We start from the raw sequence: 23,139 nt of genomic DNA on the forward strand, positions 1-23,139 counted from the left end.
AGTCCGTTATGTCGGTGAGCTGCTGTAATTAGTGAAACCAGTATAAGTCACAGAATAAATCCATCTTTACTCATCAGTTTTTGCAACAATTATGGAGTCAAGCTAAAGTAAACTTTTTATATAAGTTACTTACCAAGTAATTACATTGCTCTTACAGTAAACCCCCGTATTCACGGTCTCATTATTCGGACTCACATATTCATGGGTTTCTCTTTGGAACGTATCTACCCATTATTCTCAGAAAATTCGCCCATTCGCGGTATTGTTCACTGAGAAATATTCACTGATTACTATATTTTTATATTTTCATGACTAAATGCACTTTTTGTGATAAAACTATTAAAATACTCAGGTATAAGCATTTTTAGAAGTTTTTTTTGTGTTTAAACTATCAAAATAGGCAGTTCAAAGTGTTTTTAGAGGGGTTTTAAGTATTCGCAGATTTTAGCTATTCATTATAATACCGGTGGCGATCACGCATGTTTATCGGCGTAAAAGTAGGGTTTATTGTAGTTCCTACTTTCGCAGCAGCTTAAGTTTTTTAAAATTTCGCAGTAGCACTCATATTGTTTTGGTGTAGGTAACAGACCCCGCCCACTTTCAGGGAAGAATAGGTACAACCAGCTCAGGTATTCAATTTGTTCCTGCCGCTCATCGACTGAACATCGTTCGCTGGGTAGCTTTTGTCTTGGTTTGTTCACCAGTTGTTTGTGGACATCGCCGAATTGGTGAAGCACATTGTATTTTTTTCTTGATAGTGCTAATCAGCTTTTTCCTTAATTGTGACTGGATATGTCAGACTTGAGTTCTCATAGTATTAGGTATTGCAGCAAGGGCTGCAAGACAAGTTGACATCTGCTAGGTATGACACATACTATCTGCACTTCTTGTAGAGGGCAAAATTGTTCTCTTGACATTAACTGGGACAAGTATAAGGAGTGGCATCAGGGGAAATGGAAGACTTTAAATTCTCGTTAAGCAAGGCTTCAAAGAGACAGAGAGAGAAAAGCAGCTGCTAAAGCCCAAGTTAGTTTGTACAGACAACCCCCCGTATTCGCGGGGGATGTGTACCACACCCCCCCCGAATAGCTAAAATCCGCGAATACTTAAAACCCCTCAAAAAACACTTAGAACTGCCCATTTTTATAGTTTAAACACAAGAAAAACCCTGTAAAAATGCTTACAACTGAGTATTTTAATAGTTTTATCACAAAAATTGCATTTATTCATGAAAATTATATGAAAATACAGTAATTAGTGAATATTTCTCAGTGAAAAATACCGCGAATGGGCGAATTTTCCACAAATAATGGTTAGATATGTTCTACAGAGAAACCCGCGAATACGTGAGTCCGTGAATCATGAGAACGCGAATACAGGGGGTTTACTGTAGCATTCTCAAGAGGTGTTTGTCCTCTCGACTCCTATGACAGCTTTTTGCCCTATTCCAAGTCTTCTATCTTTACCTGTAACTCCTTTACCTGGCTCCTTACCTTCCAAGCTGAGTGCCTTAGCCAGCCTTGAAGGCCGAGAAGGTAAGAAGTTTAGTGTTATGGTAGATGCCATAACCCAATTGGGCACTTCCGTTAAGATATTGATGGATCAGTTGAGTGCAAAAATTGTTAGTTCAAATGTCGGGTCAGTAGAGGTGACTACAGGCAGTCCCCGGTTTACGACGGGGGTTCTGTTCTGACGACGCGTCGTAAGCCGAAAATCGTCGTAAACCGGAAAAATCGTCGAAAATCGTAAGAAAACCTTACTTTTAATCCTTTGAGTATCCTTTGGGTATCTTGAAAATGACATAACCTGCATTTTTATTGAGTCTTTCATGAAAAACCCTCCAAAATTTTACCATTCTACTGTTTTGAAGAGAGAGAGAGAGACTCACCACTTATCTACCAGAAAAAGACATGGAATTTTACAGAACTACATTGCTCTCCCATTTTTACATTAAGTATCATCCTACATCAAATATAGCTTAAATTATTATCCTGTTACTACTGTATTAATCTTTGAAATTATATTAATATCTTTTCAAAGTCATCTTAAACACTAGTACCCTTTTCCAGCCAGAGAGAGAGAGAGAGAGAATGAATTACCACTACAACTTACATTCAGCCATTCTTGTGCTGGCACGAGAGAGAGAGTTTATCTCTTTAATCTCTCGAGGAATGTTAATCCATTTCTCTTTACTGCGACTGACAACAAAAAATTGTTTTTTTCTTTGTCTTCCAAACATGTAGGCTACCAGTACTTTTACCAAGCACTTTTAAAGCACCATGACCACACACACACCCACACACACACACACGCAGTGTGCATAGGTAAAGAGACTTAAATTAGCAGTATCTTTTCCTGTGAGAGTGAAGGGCTGAACTTAGTATCGATTTATATCTATCCATTTCTCATTCTACCTTTTGGAGAGAGAGAGAGAGAGAGAGAGTGAAACTGATCTTCTGCCCTTAGTCTGCTTTGAAAATGCATAAATGTTGTAATTTCAGTATACTGTATTATTATTATTTAATCTTATTAATATTTGAAAGTTAGCTCTTATTAGGTAAGTCATTTATATATCATACAAATGTAGTTAGTCGTCATCTCCCACAAATTTGTTAGAAAAATCTTATCCAGTCATTCTCTCTCTCATGTAGGTGAGAGAGAGAAAAAAATACTACGCACCCTCTTTATAGTGTATGCAAAGCCCGTGAGGTACAAGCTTTGTGATTGGTTAAAATCCCACCCTTCCTGCCAATAGCATGTCGTCAAGGAGGCGGGAAGGAGATGAGGGGTTGTTACAAGTTGTTATTGGCTACTGTCAGTCCTGCCAGCCAATAGCGTATCGTCATGGAGAGAAGGGGTTGCTCTGAGCTCTGTTGTGGCTACTTCTAATCCCCTGAGCCGGTATCGTCATCCCAAGCCTACAAAAAAAGCAAAAAAAAAAATTGTCACACAAGCGGTGATGGGATTTTAGTATATTTTTATGTTTACGTACAGTAATCGATATTTTTGAAGGATATATGCAATACAGAGAGATATGGCGGTTGCCCGTACTTAAATCTCAAGTGAAATTATTCGTGAATTATTCGAGAACAGAGAGAGAGGTTGAATGAAGTGATTACATCGGTAAGCAGTTTTATGATTTCACGGGATTTTAATTTAACTTTTATCGATGCTTTTGCTGTGGTTACTTGATATTAATATTTTAAAATTAGTAAATAATTTTTTCATCATAAAAATGTATTTAGTCATGAAAATAAAATAAAAATCAGTAATTTAGTGAATATTGCTCTATGAAAAAATCCACGAATGTAAATTTTCTTCCGTTGTATGCGTTGGACACCGAGTCATCCCAAATATTACCGTCGATAATCATAAGAAAACTTTAATTTTATTCCTTAGGATGTCATGAAAACAACGAGTCCTGCATTTTATATTGAGTTTTCACAATAAAAACCCTCCAGATATTGACCATTCTGCTGTTTTGGATGCATAGCCTATCTCTTCCGATGGTCGTCGGACTGGCGTCGTCCGAAATACTGTCGAAAATCGTAAGAAAACCTTACTTTTAATCCTTTGGGTGTCTTGTTCTTGAGTCCTGCATTTATATTGAGTTTCTCATAATAAAAACCCTACAAATATTGACCATTCTGCTGTTTTGGATGCATATTTCTTCTGATCGTCGTCGGATTGGCATCGCCGAAATACCGTCGAAAATCGTTGGAAACCTTATTCTTAATCCTTTGGTTGTCTTGAAAACAATAGAATCCTGCATTTCTGAGTCCAGCCCCGTGTCAGCCTGTGAAATTCCATACTAACACGAATTTCTAGGTATAAAATGCTAGATATACCAGAGAAAAAGAGCTTTCAGGAATGCTGAGGTTACTACCCCAGATCAACGTCTTCCTAAGGAAGTATAACCAAGGGTGAGTGAAAGGATCACAACCACAGAGCTACACTCGATAGATATCCCCATGTCAAAACTCCTCGAAGAGAGAGCGGTGAGCCGTTACAGCCCCCACACACAGGCGTCCGCCAGGCCAGCGACACCAGCGCCACCTACATCATTCCATTTTCTAGCACGTGATCATCATCACCAGGATTTTTGTGCTTGTGTTATTTTTGGGTGTTTTCCTGCTTTTCGCCATGTCTTCTAGCAGTTTCACCATCTCTAAGTTAAGTACCATCTTATTGTGGGGTTTTTCGATAAGTTTGGCTGCATCAGTCCATATTTCACAATTATGAGATTGTTGTTATGGCGCCACGCGCCCCTAGCCAGCCATGTCGACCGTGGGTTACCCCTTCAGTCTTTTCTGTCGGGTTGTCTCTTTGTCGTTATATTACTTATCTTTTCCCCCGGATCTCTTCCTGGCGGTGTTTCTTGGGTGGGGGTTTTATTGGAGTTTTGTTTAATTTACTGACCCCCATAGCGAGTCCCCTATAGGGTTCCGTCATACCCCTTAGGTCTCCCCCTCCAGGATGAGTTCCCAGGTTGGTCTTACTTATTTACTATTATTATTATTATATTTTTGCGTTGGTGCTATATATATTTTTGTTGCCTCTTGGTAGCGTCAGCTCAATGTCTGGCCGCTCCTCCGGAGTTAGGCTACGCACCTCGCATAAGCACATTATTCTTGGAATATAATTTTTATGTATATTGTGTTTATTGTGATGGTTTTTATATTATATTGTGTGTGGGTTTTTCTTCCTTGCCTTTCATATTGTTAGGCTCGTGTTGCTTCCTTGTCCTCTCGCCCTCCTCATAGGTTAGGTGTGGGGCGGATCATCGGGTTGAGGAGTTTTGTTGCTGTTTCCTCCAGTGGCCGTTTTTGGGGTGGCAGAGTGAGCCTTTGTTCTCCCCCTTCTTTTGAAGGGGTAGAGTTCATTGGGTGTGCCTCCTCTAGGCTATTTGCCTTTTGCCCCCTCCTTTTCGGTCCTGGTTGGTTCTCGGCACAGAATTTCTCTCCCTGTTATTCCCTCCCCACCCTCCTCTTACTCCTTTCCGTTAGCCTAGGCCATGCCTAAGCTCAGGCGTTTACCTAGGCTTTGTCTAGTCAGGAGTTGGGCGTTGATTCATTGGTCGCATCCCTTCCCTCAGGAGTAGGCTTGTCCTGCCAGCTCATATTATGTTTCTTGGCGTGGCGTGTGATTGCAGTCGAGCGGGTGAATTATTTTCCCTTGTCTCCTGTTTTCACCTATCTTAGCCTACTCCTCTTCCCTTCCCCACCACCCTCCCTCCCCCTCATCTCAGGCCAGCTCTTGCCTTTTCTCGTGCGGGTGGCGCTAGATGGCGTTTTCTCGAGTTGGGGACTTCCTCTGGTGGAGAGATTCGTTCCCTCCCAGAACTAGTCCCCGGCAGCGCTGTGTTTGTTTTGATGTTTCGTTTGCCACTCTCCAAGATTGAGCGGGTTTGAACATTCTTTCTTTTGTTCTCGTCCACTCTCCGTCGGGTTGCTTTGGTTGGGTTGTTGGCGCCTGCTCCGGCTTATATTATACTTGGCCTTTCAATGGCGGTCGCCTCACCCACCTTTGTTTCTCTGTTTCGAGATTGAGAGGAGAGAGAGAGAGAGAGAGAGGAGTGAGATGAGAGAGAGGATACCTCCAGTCTCGGAGGTGATTTTTTCATTATTACCATCACTTGTATCTTATATATATATTTATATTATCTGGCGGAGTGAGCTTCTCACTCCGCCACTATCATATTTTATGTGTTTTATTGAGTCGGTGCTCTACCCTGGGGTTCCGCCGTCTTTTTGCTGGCAGCCCTTGTGGTGGGTCCCTGTTGTCTCAAACCTTCCGTTCCACGGAGTATTCGGTGACCTGGAAGTATCTTGCCTCCCACTCTGTTTAAGTTATGGCTTGGTGGTCTCGTCTCTGACGAGGGTTTTCTCTCCACCAGAGCATTCCGGTGGTAAGTGGAAATACCCTGGCCTTCCAGCTTTAGGTTGCTTAGAGTGGTAGGTTCGTGTACTTTTTTACACTTACAGACTGTTCGTTGTGAGGAGCAGGGTGCACCGCTTCTCTCCAGCAACCATATGGGCATGTGGTGTGCCAGACCACGCTGGCTGTGCGGTCGGTTGGATGACCTCATTGTTTGGCACCCGACGGCTGTGAGGTTTGCTTCGCTCTGTGCGCTAGCATCCAGGACGAGTCGGTAAGATATAGCTTCTCATTTCTTACGTTCCTCATATCTGTGTAGTGCTTATATTGTTTTTGGGCTTATATTCCCGTTCAACTCTAATTGTCCGTTCTCTTACAGGCGGACAAGTCCTCCAAGAAGACTTCCCTTGAGTCTCTCCGCACCTGGGTGGCTGGGTTCGGAAGAAATGTTCCGTCGGGGAAGCCTTATGTCCTCGAGCTAAGTTGCGGGACCTGCTTTACCCAGCGCCGGGTGGCTGCTGCGGTTCCCGAAGAGTTGGCCAACCCCATCATTCAGCAGATCCGGGATGCGACCCAGCCACCCCAAGAGGACATCCTTTATGCAGAGGTGTCGGAGGATGTCGCCGCGTTAGACTTGGACCTGGAACTGATGAACACAGGCGGACCAAGTGGTAGGTAGCGAGGTAAGTGAGGTTGGGGCAGGCCCTTTTGATTCCCCATCTTCCTCTGTATCTTCCTTTTCAGGCTTTGTTAAGTCTTCCACCTTGGGTGTCAGGGCTCCATCAGCTGTCCCCAAGTTGAAGCTGAAGACTTCATGGAAGGCGAAGGGCTTTAAGTCCTCGTCTTCCAGGAAAGCATCTCCTTTCCCCGTTGAAGGCTAAGGTCCCCGTGCCTGTAGCCTCCGGGGAGCAAACCTGGAACCTCCCGGGCAAAGGCGCGAGTAAGAGGGCATCAAGACCAAGCCCTCCTCGCCAGCCTGCCTTTGACCCTGAGGCGTTTGCAAACTCGCTGTTCGAGAGGTTTCGGCTGAGGTCGAGTCTAAGCTCTCCCAAATATCTGAAGCGTCACAGCCATGATAATATACTGGTGGGAATGGCTTGGCGGAGCGAACCGCAGTATGCTATCCCTGACACGGCTGATCTCCTCCTTTCGATGTCGGGAACCCTTGGCGTTTTGCCCTCCGTGCCATTCAGCACGAAGATACATTGACTGTTGAAGGTCTTGGCACGAGGCGGTTAGAGGAACTAGAGTTTTTCCTCCCGATCTCCTGCCCCCTTACCCAGGCTTCGTTAGGCTGACGGAGGAAGCCTGGGTGCATTCGGACAAGGTCCCTAGAGAGACAGTGATCTTCCCTAGGGACCAAGCTCAGTCGGCTCTCCTGCGCACTCTTACGGAGTGGCAGGCAGAGAACACAAAGCTTACACCTTTCAAGGGCAACTACACCATGTTCGCCCTAGGTGATAAGTTGCCGACTCCATGCATAAACAAAGTGGCTCTGGCTACGGCTCGAGCATGCTTTGACGGCAACCCCTTGCCTCAATTAAGGAGACAGACTCCACATCCCTGGTATTCCCAGGGGTGAGGAGTTCTGGAGAGACGCCCGTCCACCTTTACTGTGGGAAAGCTGGACGCTTACTGTGCATCAACCCAGTTCAGCGAACAGCTTCCTAAGCTCCCGGAAGCCTTGCTGAAGGCAGAATTTGAGGCCCGGACTAGGCTAGCCGGTCCTTGAACTCCGTCTGCCTCACAGAAGCGACTGCCGTCTCCTGTGCAGATGAGCCCTTCTTCCAGGTTCTGGCTAAATCCCTGTTAGCAGGGTTTCAGACAGACCTATTGACTTTATGATGGCTAAGCTAGAATGCATGAGATTCATCTTTGCTGAAGCCACCATACGGCATGAGCCTAACAAGCTCATGAAGAGCTCTATCTGGGGCCCTAACCTCTTCCCAGAGGAAGAGGTAGCCAATGTGCTGAGTGAGGCTACTAGAGCCAATCAAAGTCTTCGCTCTCGCTGGGGTATCTCAGCTTACAAGCGTAAGACCCCAGAATCTGGCGGCCCCCAGACTAAGTCTGGTAAGCGGTTCAGGAGACACAAGAGGCCTCATCATCAGACGGTTGTTCAAGCTGTCCCGGTCTCGGCAGTCGCGCAGCCCTCCACCTCTAAAGTTCATCCCCAACAATACGTGCTGGTCCAACCAGCTCAATCCCTGCTGCACCCTCATCACGTTTGCCTCACCGGCGTACAATCCTACCTATGAGGGCCGTGGGTTCTTTCACGGCCTTAATAGGAGTGCAAGGGGAAGAGGTCGGACCCCTTACAGAGGCAAGCCCAACACCGCCCCAAGAGGTAAACCTGGACGTGGTAGAGGAAACAAACCTGCTTCCTCCCACTGAGAACAGTCAGGTAGGTGGTCGCCTTTACTGGTTCAGAGACCAGTGGTCCTTCAGCCCTTGGGCACACAGCATTGTGTCCAAAGGTCTAGGTTGGAGCTGGACCAAGGACCCCCTCCTCTGATCAGGTTTTACCAGCCACCCTCCAGAGTCCTACAGGACTATGTGGCGGAACTGCTCAACAAGCGAGCAATAAAGAAAGTAAGGCACCTCAAATTTCAAGGCAGGTTGTTCACTGTTCCGAAGAAAGACTCCGGTCAGCAAAGAGTGATTCTGGATCTGTCGCGTCTAAATCATTACATAAAATGCGACAAATTTTGCATGCTTACGGTAGCGCAGGTACGGACTCTACTTCCGTGTGGAACCGTCACCACCTCTATCGATCTTTCAGACGCTTACTATCACGTCCCGGTTGCGCGGAGCTTCTCTCCGTTCCTGGGTTTCAGACTCGGGAAACAAGCCTACTCCTTCAGGGTCATGCCTTTTCGGTCTAAATATTGCACCCAGGATATTTACAAAGCTGGCGGACATGGTAGTTCAGCAACTCCGGTCCCGAGGATATCCCTAGCAGCGTGCCTAGGCGATTGGATAATTTGGGCACCAACAGTTCTAGAATGCCGGAAGGCCACGGCCATGGTCATCAACTTCCTGGAGTCGTTAGGTTTTCAACTGAACAGAGAGAAGTCCCGCCTGACTCGGAGTCCCGGTTTCAGTGGCTGGGTCTCCAGTGGGATCTGTCCTCATTACACGTTATCCCTCCCGCCTCCCAAGCGGAAGGAGATAGCCTCCCTTACCAGGAAATTCCTGAGAGACAAAGCAGCATCCCGCCGGGCCCAAGAAAGAATCCTCGGTTCCCTTCAATTTGCCTCAGTGACGGACCTGCTCTTAAAAGCAAAATTAAAGGACATAAACAGAGTGTGGCAGAGTCAAGCCAATGTCAGACTCAGAGACAAGGTCTTCTCCATCCCCGGATTTTAAATCCAGGAGACTGCGGCCTTGGTCCACAGTCAGCGGCCTGTCCAAGACAGTCCTGCTTCAGTTCCCTCCTCCGGCGCTGGTAAATTTTCACGGATCGTCATTAACCCATTATATCCCAAGTCCTCATTTGAGGACACACATTTCAAGATTTTTTTACCTCTTTTCTCTTATCAATTTATCACATTTGAATAAATGCATGCATTATTTATTTCATCATACACCCCTTGACATTTTTTTATTAGTATTAAGAACTTTACAAGACTTTTATGAAAGTTGTACAAAAAATGTGCTCTTATCCTATCGTAAGTTCAAGTAATTTTTTCGAAGTTATTATAAGTAATATATAAATTTCCCAAAGTATAGTAAATTAATCTATCAAGCATTTTAAGTATAAATTGTGAATTATAAATCAAAGGAAGTTGTTCATTATCAACTTTGAAAATTGTGTCCTCAAATGAGGGCTGGGATGAAGCATTATTCCCGTTCAAAAGTATGCTGGACGTGAACTTACCGGCCTACCTCGTTTTTTGTCTGTTTTTTGAATCTCTGTTGTGACCACAAAGTGAGAGAATATCCATCCATGGTAAGCATTATTTTATGATTACTGAAAACTTTTCTTTAAAAAAATAACAATATTGCTAAAAGTTGTGATGAAGTGAAACAGAGAGGACAAACATCCCAGGACAATTTGAAGAAAATGAAAGAAGATTTGGATCACCTAACACCTCTGGAATTATTTGAAACAATAATGTCCCCAGATATTTATGACCACATTGTAAACTGTTCTTTTGTCAAGTTACCACAAATTACCATCGGAGAGGCATTATTGGGCAAAAGATGAAGACTTGGTTGTCTCTATTGTAAAAAAGCAATGTCTCGGAATAAATTTGGTTTGAAGAGTGTTTGCATTTCTGTGATAATGCAGATGCAGAAAATAACAGGGGATAAAGGATTCAAAGTAAAAGCCTGATTTGAAGCTTCAGAAATCACTTATTCAACATGGAGTATTTGAGGAATGCATTAGTGTTGTTGAAATGATGGTAAAATATTATGGGCATAATTCCCTGAAGCAGTTTATCCAGGTGAAACCTATTAGGTTTGGATATAAACTTTGGGAGCTTTGTGGGACCTCAGGTGTCTGTTATAATTTTGATCTTTACAAACAGGTACAATCCTCAACTAGATAAGAATGATGAAATAGCATTGGGTTCAAAGTTGTCTTGAAGATGCTTGAAGCTCAGCAGATCGAAAACTACTGTTTTTTTATAATTATTTTACTGGTTATGAATTATTAGTTCACCTACGAAATATTGGTTTTCAAGCGTTGGGAACACTCGGAGAAAATAGTTTGAATTGTACATTGAAATCAACAAATTAATGAAAAAAGAAACAAGAGGCTCATATGACTACAGGTTTGACACCAATGAAGTACAGATGGTAAAATGGCTAAATAACAAATGTGTAACTGTTGGTACTAATTACGACACTGTAGAACCCCTTGCAAAGGTCAGTGTTGGATTAAGACATCAAAGTCAAAAGGAAGCGTTCCTCAACCAAATGCAATTTTCAACTATAATTAATGTATGGGTGGTGTAGATCACCATGATTGTTTAGGGAAATATTCTGTTTCTATTCGAGGAAAGAAATGGTATTGGCCTTTATTCATTAGAATGATAGATATGGCAGTTGTGAACTCAAGGATCATTTATAAATTGCTGCACCAAGGACATGGTTTCACATCTGAGTCTACTAGATTTCAAAGGGCAATTTCTGTAGCTTATCTGAAGTTGGCTACATGGAAGGCTCAGTAGGAAGACCCTGTGGTATTACACTCACACACAAATTTTGCTGATGTTAGTTATGATGGTAAAGATCATTTTACTGAAAAGCGCAACAATCAGCAGAGGTGTATGAACAAACCATGTACAGCAAAACCAAGAACCTTTTGCTCTAAATGCAATGTGACTCTTTGTATTGAATGTTTCAGCTCTTATCATAAAAGAAAATGAGATTGTCAGGTATAACAATAAAAGAAAGTGCATTTAGTTTATGAAATTAATTTTTTTTCAGCTAGAACTTAGGTGGGAATTCATAACATTTAAGTAAGAATGACAATATGGAACTGTTTATCTTTATCTGAAAAGATAATACTTTACTTAACAAATATAAACATAAAACCTATTGTCCCAGTGTCCTCATTTGAGGACAGCTTGAAAACATGATTTTATACCCCTTTGTCCCAGCGTCCTCATTTGAGGACAGCGGCCTTGGTACCCTTAGAAATAGATTTTTCTTTCCACTTCATATGTTTTCTTGACCCTTAAATATATATTATTTAGCAAAAATTCCAGAAATTAAAAAAATACAAAAGTTGGGATTTAATGGGTTAAGCGGCTGGGGAGGGTATTCGCCAAAACAAAAAGTACAAGGAACGTGGTCTACAATGTTTCAACGGTTCCATATAAACACCTTGGAAGCTATGGCGGTATTTCTAACCTTAAAGAAAATCCGCCCCCCCAGCTGGATTCATATCAGACTGGTGTTGGACAGCGCCGTGGTAGTTCATTGCATCAACAGGGCCGGCTCCAAATCAGGTCACGTAAACCAGGTTATGGTAGCTATTTTCTTCCTGGCGAACAAGCACAGCTGGCATCTGTCAGCCACCCACCTAGCGGGGTGCGGGCGTGGTGGGATTCCCTGTCCAGGACCACTCCGTTGGAGACGGAGTGGTCTCTGGACGGGAGAGTCATTCAATTGGATTTGCCGCCGGGTTCCGGGTCTCCAAGTGGATCTGTTCACGACGGAGAGCAACTTCAAACTTCCCTGTTATGTGGCCCCGAACCTGGATCCTCAGGCGTATGCCACGGACGCAATGACCATAGACTGGAACAATTGGGAGAAGATTTACCTGTTTCCCCCAATAAACTTGCTGTTGAAAGTACTGCACAAACTCAGGTCATTCAAGGGTCAACTAGCCCTGGTAGCCCCTTATTGGCCGAAGAGCAATTGGTTCCCTCTTCTTCAGGAACTCGGGTTGCGGAGTCTTCAGATTCCCAATCCCAAACTGACCCAAACAGTACAAACCAAGACTGTGTCAGCTTCCTCAAGAATTCAGAATGCCCTAGTTTTATGGACTTTATAAAGTTCGCAGCTCAAAGGGGAGCAAACATTGACCCCGTTAACACTCTGTTTTTAGAATCAGACAAGAGAGATTCTACTCTCAGACAATATGACTCAGCAGTCAAGAAATTGGCCTCTTTTTTGAAGACATCTGAAGCCCAAACCATGACTACTAACCTAGCAGTTACCTTCTTTAGATCATTGTTTGAAAAAGGCCTTGCCCCGGCCACTATTACCACAGCTAAGTCAGCCCTGAAGAAGGTATTCTTATATGGTTTTAAAATTGACCTTACAGATTCTTACTTTTCATCTATTCCTAGAGCATGCGCTCGTCTGAGACCCGTATCGCGCCCACATTCTGTTACGTGGTTCCTCAATGATGTGCTTAAGTTAGCATCTGAGATTGACAACTCTCAATGCACTTATTTGGATCTGTTAAGGAAAACTTTATTTCTGATTAGCTTGGCTTCAGGTGCCAGAATTTCAGAGCTGTCGGCTCTCTCTGGTGATGATTTTGTTAGTTTCCTCCCGTCCGGAGAAGCCCTCCTTTCTCCTGACCATAGATTTTTAGCTAAAAATGAGGACCCTCAAGACAGGTGGTCTCCTTGGAAGGTGGTGCCCCTTCCACAGGACCAGTCCTTATGCCCAGTCTATACCTTAAAAGTCTTACCTTTTAAGAACTCCACAGTGTAAGTCGGGTCCTCTTTTTATCAGAGAGAAAGGTGGAACTCTTTCGTTAAATGCAATAAGGCAACAAATTCTGTATTTCATTAAACAAGCTAACCCGGATTCAGTCCCTAAGGTTCATGATATCCGTGCAGTAGCTACTTCCACTAATTATCAGAACTTACCAAATATACGCGATGGAAATCACCTCTAGTGTTTAAACGCCATTATTTAAAATCACTCGAAGCCCTGAAATTTTCTACAGTGGCTGTGGGGAGTGTCATTCCCCCACCTTAATTATCCTTTATCCTTCCCCCTCCCCCCTGCCCGCCTGCCTCATTTACTTCTCTGCCTGCCCTTCTGGATGATCATGCCTCACTGCCTTGCTCCTCATATTGATATTATTATTGTCTTTTTATTATCTTTTGGGGACTGTACTTTGACATGCTGTAATTTTGGATTGTCTTAGGGGTACTGGGCTGTTTTTATTTTGCTCCATGTACCCCATAAATTTTCTCGTGTTGTAGATGTCTCTCTTATGTTTAGTTATAAGTTCATATTTACTCCTTATAATCTTAAGTATTTTTGAATGTATTTTGCCTGCCATATTGTTTGGTGTATTGACTTTGTATTCTACTTTTAAGGTCGTATTACTGTATTTTCATGTTGATATTCATTTTTTCATGTGGAGAGATATTCTCATTAAATCCGTTTCCATAGCTTGTGTTGTTCTTCAGATCACCTTATGTTTCCTTGTAGTTTGCAGTCTTGGCATGATTCTCTATCACTATTTCACCGGCTGACACAGGGCTGGACTCAGAAAAGGGATTTTGACAAAGGAAAAATCTATTTCTGAGGAAGGCCCCGTGTCATCCGGTGACCCTCCCAGAAGTGGCTTCCGCTCCCCCCCTACTTGCACATGCCAAGCCTGGTGGTGGTGCTAGTCTGAAATGATGTAGGTGGCGCTGGTGTCGCCGGCCTGGCGGACGCCTGTGCGTGGGGGCTGTAACGGCTCACCGCTCTCTTCGAGGAGTTTTGACATGGGGATATCTATCGAGTGTAACTCTGTGGTTGTGATCCTTTCACTCACCCTTGGTTATACCGATGTCTTCCTTAGGGAAGACGCTCGATCTGGGGGTAGTAACCTCAGCATTCCTGAAAGCTCTTTTTCTCTGGTATATCTAGTATTTTATACCTAGAAATTCGTGTTAGTATGGAATTTCACTGGGTGACACGGGGCCTTCCTCAGAAATAGATTTTTCCTTTGTCAAAATCCCTTTTATATTGAGTTTCTCATAATAAAAACCCTCCAAATATTGACCATTCTGCTGTTTTGGATGCATATTTCTTCCGATCGTCGTCGGACTGGCTTGAAAAACAAAATCCGAAATACCATCGAAAATCGTACTGGTTTAGAAAACCTTACTTTTATTCCTTTGGGTGTCTTGAAAACAATGAATCCTGCATTTATATTGAGTTTCTCATAATAAAAACCTTCCAAATATTGACCATTCTGCTGTTTTGGATGCATATTTCTTCCGATCGTCGTCGGACTGGCGTCGTCTGAAATACCGTCGAAAATCGTAAAAAACCTTACTTTTATTCCTTTGGGTGCCTTGAAAACAATTTATCCTGCATTTACATTGGGTTTTTCAACAGAAACCCCTCCAAAATTGACCATTCTGCCATTGTGGAACCATATATCTTCCATCGGACGGGCGTTGTCACCGTCGTAAACCTGGAACATGCGTTGTAACCCAGGAAATAATTTTTTTATGAATATATTTGAAAAGCGTCGTAAACTCAGAACGTTGTAAGCCGAGAATGTCGTAAACCGGGGACTGACTGTACTCATCCTGCCGACGCTCTTAGACCTAGGTCCCTGTCAAACTCCCCTAAACCTGGGAGGAGGCAAACCGAACGTCCAAGGGAGGTTGGTGGGGTTTGCCCACGGGTAGTTGCTCCCTACACCAAACCTGTTGACAGTTCCCAGGACTCGCCGGATGACCATTGGAAAGGCGTCCGAGTGGATGTGCATGCTTTATCGTTGAGTGGTTCTGATTCCAGCGTAGATAGGAGTCACAGTCGGCACTTTTCCGACATTTCCAGACCATTGAAAAGATCGGCAGCTCCTCAACACATTCCTCTGATCCCTTGTAAGCGTTACAGAGATCTGGTTCAGAGTCCTGAACCTTCTTGTAGCTTCTGGGACCAAGAAGATGCCCGATGTCTCCCAAGTTGTTTATAACACAATGTTCATCTAAGAAGAGCTCTGATTGGGCAGTGTCAGCCAAGCGCCCGGTAGGGGTGCATTCAGTGATGGCGGAGCGCACAGTGAGGGTAGACAGCATTGCGGTTGGTCGCTGATCTGGCGCCAGGCATTCGGATGGCGTCAAGGTGGCCAGTTGTTGATACTACCGTGTGTTTCGAATGTTTGATAGCAGTCGCACTCCCAATGACGTACATTGTGGCAGTGGACTTTGAGCACCCGAGTCGAGGTGAGTGTGCTGTCTGAGCTGAGCGTTCCCACCATCGTTTGGTGCCCGATCATCATACGTCTCCTGTGAAGTCTCGCTGGACACTGTTGCCACACTTGCCCACCTCATTTGGCGCCACATCCTGACAAGCATTTAACATCTCATACTCCACTGCTCCTGATCGTCCAATGCAGCCAGTTTCAACTAGTGTCAGCGTTCCGGTTGCGCAAGACTCCTCTCTGGAACTGATTCATCGTTGTCTTGATAAATTTTGAACCTTTTAAAGAAGCCTTCGACTACACTGCAAGAACAAAAGGACTTAGCCTCTACTTCGATCTCGTCCGCAGAAGAAGATGTAGAGAAGGATCAACCAATGTTGGCTTTCGCCTCCTTATTGAACTTCTTTCTCTTCAGCTATCCAACTTTCTTCTTCCTTTCGGCCCCTTCGTCTCCGGGCTCAGCATTTATAATGTGACAACCCACAGGCTCATCTAACCTGCCGAAGATGATTCTTTCCTGTTCCTCGAAGAAAGATTGGTCTCATATTGGGGATTGGTTGGCCGATAAGAGCGACCTTGGCAAGGCCACCTTCTGCACCCCTCTTTCTCATTTGAAGAAAAGGAGATATCTCTCTTATGTCACCGTGGAAGCTCCATCCTTGGAAGTTTCTGCCTCCTCCCAAGGGGACTTTTCCGGCTTGATTGGTTCAACTTGATGTTCAGCGTTCATTTCGGCCAAGATAGGCTTTTCATCAGTGGAGTGGGCCATTTAGTGAAAGACTTATTCAAAGTCTTTGAAATATTCAGTTTCCTTGATTGGACAGTTGGAGCTTTGACAAAGAAGATTGAAGGTTGCACAGCACTAATAGACAATTTTACTGCAGACTGGCTAGGAGTTTTATCTTGTGCAGACAAGGCAGTTCGTGATGAAGAAGAGGGAGCTGGTGTGTTCGTTTGTCACCAGAGGGGTCACTCCTTCTCAGAAATCGTCTCTGTTCTTCGCCCTGTTGGACAAAGATAGTCTGTTTCCCAGGGCTATTGTGGAGCGTGTAGTCTCGGAGCTTCAGAAGAAGTCTACCCAGGACTAGCTAACGCAGTCCACTAAACGCCAAAAGCAGTTGATTCGGACACCTGCGCACCCGTTGATGTAAGAGTGGCCTCTCCTTTGCAGCAGCGGCCATTTTCTGGTGGCAGAGCAGATATCAGTCCCGACCATGTACCAAGCCCATGCGGTGCTCACAGTCATCAAGTCATCTACCAGACCCTCTTCTAGCAAGTGAGGATCCGGTCCTCCGTGTGCCGGTGATAGCAAGACTTCTCCATTTTTGGAGGAAATGGGAAGTCAAGAGTGTGGAACCATGGATGATAGAAGTTTTGAGAGAGGGGTACTCAATCCCATTCAACACAGAGCCCCCATTGGCGTCGGTGCCCATCAACTTGACAGCCTACTCCGTAGACTCACAGAAGTTTTTGGTGAAAGACGTGAACTCGAAGGGGTTTCACAACCACCTTGTCATCGTACCCAAGTCATCGGGAGGGTGGAGACCTGTCCTATACTTGAGTGCTCTGTTTTTTCATAAAGACCACAAAATTCAGAATGGAAACCAATCAGTCAGTGCTGTCCTCCATCCATCAAGGAGATTGGATGGTTACAGTAGACATGTAGGACTCATACTTACACATTCTAGTCTACCCAGAATCCAGAAAGTACTTGAGATTCGTGTTCCAGGGCAGGATCTACCAGTGTCGAGCCCAGTGTTTCGGTCTTTCAACAGCCCCACAGGTCTTCACCAGGGTTCTCGCCCAGTAGCAAAGTGACTACATTCAATAGGCATCAATATATGCCTGTATCTCGACGACTGGCTAATACGCTTCACGTCAAGAAACCGTTGCACGGAGGACTTACAGAAGACCGTCTCCCTTGTCCAGGATCTGGGCCTTCTGATCACCTTTTCCAAGTCACAACTAGTCCCGACTCAGTCAATCGTCTGTTTAGGGATGATGATCGAGTCTCATAGTTTTTGGGCTTTTCCGTGACAGAAGAATTCTTTCCTGCCTGCAGACGATTCAGAAATTTCTCGTTCTTCCTTCCTGTTGAGACAAAGAGTGGATGAGCCTCTTGGGTACTCTTTCTTCCATAGCGAAATTTGTGCCATTAGGGAGACTGCACTCCTAAAGGCCAGCTGGCGCAGGAAAACGTCTCCGGACTCATTTGTCTTCCCCATTACTCCCGAAATCAAGGAGGACCTTCAGTGGTGGCTGGGAGAAGAGAGATTCCTGGTAGGGAAGTCTTTATTCCCTCTGAACCCAAGCCTAACCTTGCTCTCAGATGCATCAGACCTAGGATGGGGAGCTCATATATAGGACTTGGAAGTTGCAGGGACCTGGTCACAAGAAGAAAGATAGCTCCACATCAATGTAAAGGAGCTGAAAGCGATATACCTGGGTCCTCAGCATTTTGCTTCGGTGACACACAACAAAATAATTGCAGTCCACTTGGACAACATGACAGCGCTGGCCTACATAAGGAACCAGGGAGGCACGCACTCTTTCTCTTTCTGCAGGGCGACCAGAGATCATCTCATCTGGGCCCAGAACAACTGTACTCGGATCGTCACCTGCATCATTCAGGGCAAGATGAACGTTTTGGCAGATGAGTTGAGTTGCCACAAACAGGTCCTACCGATGGAGTAGATGCTGAGTCCACAGATGTGCACCGACCTGTAGAAACGGTGGGGGAAGCTGTCGGTAGACACATTTGCGACGTCGAAGAACCATTGTTTTCCCCTGTATTGCTTGCCAGTTCCAGACCTTCTGGCTTAGGCAACAGATGCTGTGCTCCAGGACTGGTCCGACCTGGACATGTATGCCTTTCATCCATTCATATGGTGAGGGAAGTCATCAACAAGTTTCAAACTCACAGCAACTCATCGATGACACTAGTGGCCCCATTTTGGCCACAGAGGGAATGGTTCTCAGACCTTCTAGACCTCTTAGTGGACTTCCCAAGACTTCTCCCACAGCATTGAAGTCTTCTCAAACAACCTCATTTCCTCCATTATCATCAGGGTTTGTCCACTCTCGCTCTGACAGGCTTCAGACTGTCAGGAAGCTTGTCAGAGCGAAAGGATTTTCAAAGGCAGCTCTGAAGGCTATTGCCAACTGTAGACGACAATCTTCATCCAACATCTGCCAGACTGAGTAGTCATTGTTTCGAGACTGGTGTCGAAGACACAGTATCTCATCTTCTGAGACCACTTTAGCTCAAATAACTGATTTTTTGATATTCCTGAAGTCTTTTCAGGGACTAGCAGCTTTGACTATTAAAGGCTATAGATCCATGCTCAATTCTGACTTTAGGCACAGAGGTTTGGATCTTGCAACAAGTCAGGATCTTAGTGACTTGATTAAATCTTTCGATACTTCAAAGGAACACAGACCGCCTTCTATCACTTGGAACCTAGACGTCGTGCTTCGTTGGCTCTCAGGGCCTCCCCTCTTCACACTTCTTCCTTGAGAGACGTAACGAGTAAGACTCTCTTTTTGGTTGCTCTAGCAACAGCCAAAAGAGTTAGTGAATTACAGGCCTTGGACAAGCAGGTCAGCTTTTCACAAGGTGATGCGGTCTGCATGTTTACCCTTGGGTTTCGTGGGAAGACCGAAACCACAGCCAATCCTTGGCCCCATTTGTTCTCTATCAAGAACCTTACAGATATCCTGGGACCTACAGACCAGGAGAGAATTTTTCTGGTCAGAGCCTTAAAATGTTACCTGGAGAGAACTAAGAGCATCACAGGTTCCTCTCGCAACCTGTGGTTTTCCATAAAGAACCCATCATGTTCTGTGTCCAAGAATGCTTTATCCTTCTCTCTTAGAGAAGTGATCTCTGAATCCCACAGGGGAATTCAGGAAGAGGCCTTACTTTTGTTAAAGTTAAAGCTCATGAAGTCCGGGCAGTCACCACTTCACTTGCTTTTAAATGCAAGTTGTTCAACCCCTGTTCAGTTTGGGAAGAAGTTCAGACTTTCAAGAAATTATAACTCCATTTAGATGAATTATTATGTCTATTTAGGATCATTACAACAAAACCATTGATCTTGAGAGCTTTTCACTTCATTAATTTTATTAACTGTATATTTATGTTCTTGTCTTGCTGAAATGTATGGTGTTTTGATTTCTAATTTTTTTATTCTTTTGTATGCCATATATAATAATTTTAGAGTAAATTGGTCTGCTCTTGTTTACTTTTCAAAATTTATTTTATTTAGTCAGTTTTCATGGAATGCTGGCATTTCAGGATTGTTTGATGGATCACTTCATAGTTTTGATCAGCAAAAGTAGGACCATAGTGATTTCCATCGACAAGCAATTTGTTGGGGGGACTAGTTTTCCTCCACCCTTGACAGTTGGCAAAGCAGATGTACAACTGAACAGTTCACCTTGTTAATCCATGAGTCAGGTACACTCCAGGAATGAGGAATGTTTTGGCAGATCAGCTTAGCTACCTGGGGAGCATACCTTACTCCTTTATGAGAAAAAGGCTACTTGAGGTCTCAGAATCACTAGAGATTGATCTGCTTGTCATGACAAAACAGGGAGCTGCTACTGTTCTTTTCAGCAGTGCTAGATGCTGGACAGCATGGAGGATGCCTCCCATTACCCCTGGGACATTCCTCTACTCACTACTGAGTGACCAACCATGTGTTAACCCTTAAACGCCGACTGGACGTATCATACGTCGACTAAAATTGTCTGTTGGTGCCAAGTGGACGTACCGTACGTCGACTACAAAAAATTTCAACCTTCGGTCAACTTTGACTCGACCGAAATGGTAGAAAAACGCAATTGTAAGCTAAAACTCTTACATTCTAGTAATATTCAATCATTTACCTTCATTTTGCAACAAATTGGAAGTCTCTAGCACAATATTTCGATTTATGGTGAATTTTTGTAAAAAAACTTTTTCCTTACGCCCATGTGAGTAACTCTGCCGAAAATTTCAGAAATTCTCTCGTCATTTTGTCGTAAGTTTGGCACTGTTTATATTAGCCGTTACATAAAGTTTTATATATGAAAATGTGCGCAATTTCATGTAAAATACAGCAACATACAACGCATGGTTGTAGCTTTTATCAGTTTGGAAATATTTTCATATAAACCACGATAACTGCCAAAATTTCAACCTTCGGTCAACTTTGACTCGACCGAAATGGTAAAAAAACGCAATTGTAAGCTAAAACTCTTACATTCTAGTAATATTCAATCATTTACCTTCATTTTGCAACAAATTGGAAGTCTCCAGCACAATATTTCGATTTATGGTGAATTTTTGAAAAAAACTTTCCTTACGTCCGCGCCAGAAATTCTTTCGTCACGTCGTAATGTTTGCACAGTTTTATATTAGTCGTTACATAAAGTTTTATATATGGAAATGTGTGCAATTTCATGTAGAATACAACAGAAAATAACTCATGGTTGTAGCTTTTATCAGTTTTGAAATATTTTCATATAAATCACGATAACTGCCAAAATTTCACCCTTCGGTCAACTTTAACTCGACCGAAATGGTAAAAACGCAATTATAAGCTAAAACTCTTACATTCTAGTAATATTCAATCATGTACCTTCATTTTACAACAAACTGGAAGTCTCTAGCACAATATTTCGATTTATGGTGAATTTCTGAAAAAAACTTTTTCCTTACGTCTGCGGCGGTAACTCTGCGAACATCTCAGAAATTCTTTCGTCACATTGTCGTAATGTTTGCATCGTTTTACATTAGTCGTTACATAAACTTTTATATATGAAAATGTGCCCAATTTCATGTAGAATACAACAGAAAATAGCTCATGGTTGTAGCTTTTATCAGTTTTGAAATATTTTCACATAAATCACGATAACTGCCAAAATTTCAACCTTCGGTCAACTTCAACTCAACCGAAATGGTCGAAAAACACAATTGTAAGCTAAAACTCTTACATTCTAGTAATATTCAATCATTTACCTTCATTTTGCAATAAATTGGAAGTCTCTAGCACAATATTTCGATTTATGGTGAATTTTTGAAAAAACATTTTCCTTACGTCCCGCGGTAACTTCGGCCGAACATCTCAGAAATTCTTTCGATCACGTTGTCGTAATGTTTGCACCGTTTTATATTAGTCGTTACATAAACTTTTATATATGGAAAATGCGCAATTTCATGTACAACAGAAAATAACTCAGGGTTGTAGCTTTTATCAGTTTTGAAATATTTTCATATAAATCACGATAAATAGAAAAAATTCTACTTTCGGTCAACTTTAACTCGACCGAAATGGTCGAAAACTGCAATTGTAAGCTAAAACACTTACAGTCTAGTAATATTCAATCAATTAGCTTCATTTTTCAACAACGGAAAGTCTCTAGCACAATATTTCGATTTATGGTGAATTTTTGAAAAAAACATTTTTTATGTCCGCGTTCACTTAATTCATGCATCATTTTGTGATAATATTTTCTCTGTGTTGCTTTGATCATTTTACAATTTGTTATATACCAAAATCATCGCAATTTAGAGTACAATACAAAGAAAAAAAAATAACCCGTTAGCTTTAACCATTTTGCTCACAGCGCGATTTGTATAAAATTATATATGAAAATTTTTTTGTGCTGTCATATATTTCAATATTTATATATGATGATAATATTTTTTAATTTCTGATGGTTGCATACTAAACTTCAGGCAATGACAAAAAAAGGAGCCAAAAATGAACTCTTAATCTTAAAAACTTAGTGTGCTGTGATTTTTGAAAAAACTTTTTCCGCTTGGCGCTAACTCCCGAATGCATGGCATACGGGAGACGTTTTTTGTAAATAAAGGCTCGGCGTTTAAGGGTTAACCACTTTGGGGCTCATTTATCCAAGTAGCTCCTTTTTGCTCCCATGCTAAGAGGCTTCATACTTTGTTGGCTCTCGGTAGACTCCCAGAGTTTCCATGTGGCCCACTTCTTAACCAGGGGAAGTGGACCATATTCTATAATTGTTGATGCAGAGGGTTTCTCTGTAGTTGGAGCTTCCATTCAGTGGGTTGTGGACCTGGCAAATAATGCAGGTTTCTCATCCAGGACTTGGAGGACCAGAATCTCATTTGTGCTCATTAGTTCTCGGGTTTTGGTGTGGAAGCCCAGGACTCAATTGTTGTGATGAGATACAAGAGCTTTCATTTCCTTTCACTAGGATCTTACTAGTGTCTTAGCCTCATGCTAATACTGTATGGGCAGACACATGAAGTTGGTGTTCAGGAAGTCCCTCTTCTTTCTGGCTTTATAATTTAACAAACAAGTATTTGATGCTGCCAGCAAGTAAACAGTTGTATATTTTGGGTGAAAACTGACAAAGTCAGTGGACATAGAACCCTTGCTCAAGCTCAGGACCCAACTGCTTTGGCATTCCTGTGAAAGACTAAGTAGAATGTTACAGGACTAATTACTCCAGCTGCTCATATACATGACCAGGATAACTACATTTCCATGTTGGTTTCAACTTCCTGTCACTTTAGAGAGATGACCTTCACCTTAGGAGTGAGTCTCCTGTTTAAATGGCACTGAATTTTTTTCTGTAGGAACAAATGATAAATTTTTTAAATGATG

The 23,139-nt window shown here is 43.1% G+C and overlaps 1 protein-coding gene across 5 annotated transcripts in view; it reads left to right on the forward strand.

Moving 5' to 3' along the window:
* The window catches only part of LOC136825489 (beta-secretase 1-like), a 294,215-nt gene that overhangs the window by 122,599 nt on the left and 148,477 nt on the right, over nt 1–23,139 (forward strand). The window lies entirely within an intron of this gene.

The sequence above is a fragment of the Macrobrachium rosenbergii genome, chromosome 37 (genome assembly GCF_040412425.1).
Source record: "Macrobrachium rosenbergii isolate ZJJX-2024 chromosome 37, ASM4041242v1, whole genome shotgun sequence".
Classification (NCBI taxonomy): domain Eukaryota; kingdom Metazoa; phylum Arthropoda; class Malacostraca; order Decapoda; family Palaemonidae; genus Macrobrachium; species Macrobrachium rosenbergii.